This window comes from Silene latifolia, chromosome 7 (assembly GCF_048544455.1).
Source record: "Silene latifolia isolate original U9 population chromosome 7, ASM4854445v1, whole genome shotgun sequence".
Taxonomy (NCBI): Eukaryota; Viridiplantae; Streptophyta; class Magnoliopsida; order Caryophyllales; family Caryophyllaceae; genus Silene; species Silene latifolia.
This window is the reverse complement of record NC_133532.1, coordinates 14939122-14942381: the sequence shown is the minus strand read 5'-3', so window position 1 is coordinate 14942381 and position 3260 is coordinate 14939122. Positions and strand designations below refer to the sequence as shown.

At 40.6% G+C, this 3260-nt stretch overlaps 1 non-coding gene across 1 annotated transcript; it reads left to right on the top strand.

Moving 5' to 3' along the window:
- Positions 1-2738: 2738 nt before the first annotated feature.
- LOC141593545 (small nucleolar RNA R71) lies at positions 2739-2845 on the top strand. Its single transcript, XR_012521622.1, has one exon. It is a non-coding gene; the product is annotated as a small nucleolar RNA R71 (small nucleolar RNA).
- The last annotated feature ends 415 nt before the right edge of the window (positions 2846-3260 follow it).

Sequence of the window (3260 nt, the reverse complement as noted above, 5' to 3'; positions counted from 1 at the left end):
GTTGGTGATACCGGCTACAGTGCGATCAAGATCAGTGTGCCACTCCCTAGCTCCATCAGTCAATGAAAAATGAAATAATACTTCCTTTATGTTGTCTTAGGTCACTCCCTTAGTGGCGGGAATAGTAGAGCAGTAGTCAGTAAAGACCTCCATATGCTTTCACAGATCTTCACCCGCCACACCTCGAAACTGGTTCCTTTCTACCAAATTTATATAAGACGGACGGATATCGAAAGTGTTACCATCCTCAGTTGCGAGATTTAAACCCTTAGGAATCGAGGAAGCTGTGGGCTCTGAGTGACTCGCAATATTAGGCATCTTTACTGGCTTGATAGCAGAAATAAGATTGTCTTCTTCACAAGACAGGTCTTCTGCAAAAAGAAAGTGTTGTAGCTCGGGTTCGAAAATACTCAAGTCTTCCTTTCGAGTCTTTCTTTGCAGACGGAGTCTATGCCATAACAATCTCTCCGGTTCAGGATCAGCAGGAACTAATTCTGACCTGTTAGACCTGGACATACACAACACTGAAAGATATAAGTGAGAACTGTCTCAAGGAATAAAAAATCCCTGAAACGGATTAAAAAAAAACAAAATAAAGAGATAGACAAGGCTATTGACTTCCCCGGCAACAGCGCCAAAATTTGATACTGTCGTTTGTGTACCAAAAATAAACCTAAATATACTAACGGAAGCTAGTGATAAGTAGGGTCGATCTCCACAGGGAGGCAAGGTATCTGTCTAAAGGTCCGTCTATCTAAGTCGCAATATGGGGGTTTTTAATTTGATTTCCTAAGCTACAGAGGATTTAAGGGAAGAGAAATAAAGGAAAGAGTAGTAAAAGTGGGAAAATACGATAAGAGTGATCAAACAAGAGACGGTATGCCAGGATTTCGGTTCACCATGGTAGTCTATCGACTCAGCTGCAAATAGCCTAGATAATTTACTGTGAGAAGGATAAGGGAAAGGTCCTTCCGGTCCATTTTTTATCCTAGATTTACACTAACTTAACTTCCATTCTCATTAGGGTAGTCTACTATTCATAGCAGGTCTATTTATTCCAATCTTCCGATCCAGGTGTAAAGTTAACCAGATTAATGTAATTTAGAAGCGTGCACCCAACTAAATTGGTGTTAAAGTTATATTGCTATGGGGACAGATTCTCACATATAAATCATCTAGCCTATTCAATACATCGTCACAATACTACCATGGATTCCCTAGTCCCAACATAGAAAAGATTAGCTACTCATGTTATTAATGGTGTCAACAATAATAATAATAAGCATGCTAATGAAAGACATAATGAAACGATAACAATCAAGCATAAACAAAACTAGGGCAAGAATAATAAAGAAAGGACAAAAGATTAATGCAAACAAAATATTAAGATTAAGAAGAGTAGAAGAATTATTATAATCTTGAGATTCTGGCGTAAAAACAATCCACAAAGCTAAGCAAAAGGTTCAGAGATTAAGCAGTAAAGGGAAGAGTAATTAAGAGATTCAGAAGTTTTTAAGAAGTAGTAAGTATGATCAAAGATGTTTATTAACCTAATCTTGACTCCCTTATATAGGGGAGCGAAAATACTTAACAAAATATATCAACACGGGTTACTAAAGCCTGCATAAGACAGCAATCCTCTCGATCGAGTGGATTCAGACCACTCGATCGAGGTCTTCTCCAATTAATGTACTCGATCGAGCAAATAAAGCTCTCGATCGAACAACTCTCATAATCGTCAATTCGATCGAGTAAATAGAATCACTCGATCGACCCTCGTGTCAGCCAAACCACTAGATCGACCCTCAATTCTTCTCGATCGAGTGGATGTCCATCAAGTCAGCCTCTAACTCGTCTTTGGCAGCTTCGAATGACCATCCTTCACGCACTCCGTGGTGTGACTCTCGCTCCAATATTCCCGTCTCCTTATAATGCATGCTAAATAGGATGGATAACGCGCGGTTTCACCACTTTCAGTTTCATTTCTGCAAATTAGATAAAACAAACCAAAGTAGCCAATTCGGGGCATATTGCAATACATAATGGTACAGAAAGCCATATAAATGTGTGCCATAAAAGGCTAAAAAGACTATATAAATTGCACATATCATTGGGCATTTTCAGGTGGTGGCCCTTGTTGATAGTTTTGTTGAGGTGGCCTTTGTTGATTTTGATAACCCGGTGGAGGATTATACTTTTGTTATTGAGGGACATAGGCATTTTGTTGTGGTGGGGGTTGAGGGTTAAGCACATTGTTGCTTCTATAAGACATATTCGGGTGAAATCTTTTATTTGGATTATATGTGTTTGAGAATGTACCCGGTGGATAAGCATTTTGTCTTAAAGCGAGAAAGGCATTTACCTCTTCAATAGAATCTTGGCAATGAGCGGTGTAATGACCCACACCTCCGCAACCATCACAAACGATGATTTGACTTGTTGAAGACACGGCATTGAGTTGTTGAACATAATCTCTAGCATCCCTTTCCGCCAATTGTTGTCGGAGTGAGGCAATTTAAGCTAGCAAGACGGAATTGTCGGAGGATTCTTCTTTACCTTTGAGTGGCACAATGCGGGAATTTACATATTGAGCATCATGGACCGCTATATATTCGATCGTGGCATGAGCAATATCGGTGTCAATTTGATCAAACCGCCCATTGTTGGCGGAATCAAGAATTCTTTGGGACTAGGCACAACATCCATTGTAGAATGTTATAGCTAGAAACCAATCATCTAGCCCATGATGTGGGCATTGACTTTACAACTCCTTGTACCTCTCCCAAGCTTCATATAAGCTCTCAAGAGCTTGTTGACGAAATCCGGTGATTTGGCTCCTCAAAGTTTGAGTTTTCTCCGGTGGAAAAACTTTGATAGAAAGCAAGAGCCAAAGTCTCCCAATTGGTGATTCCCATGGCGGTGCAGTCAAGGCTATTGATCCAAAGCTTGTTCTTGTCCTTCAAAGAGAAAGGGAAAAGTATTTCCCTTATATGGGCTTGAGTGACGCCCATTTGACGGATCATGGAGCAATAATCACATAAATTTTGCACATGCAAGTTCGGATCCTCCAAAGGACCTCCCCCAAATTGCTTTCTCTCCACAAGGCTAATGAAAGCCGGTTTGATCTCGAATTCCGGCGCGGTAATTTGAGTAGTTGTGATACCGGCCGGAAGCATGGCCGCGGTGGGCTTTGAGTGAAAAGTTTCACTATCTTTTTAGTAGTAGATGGTGGTGGTGGTGAGACGATGAACTTGAAACCT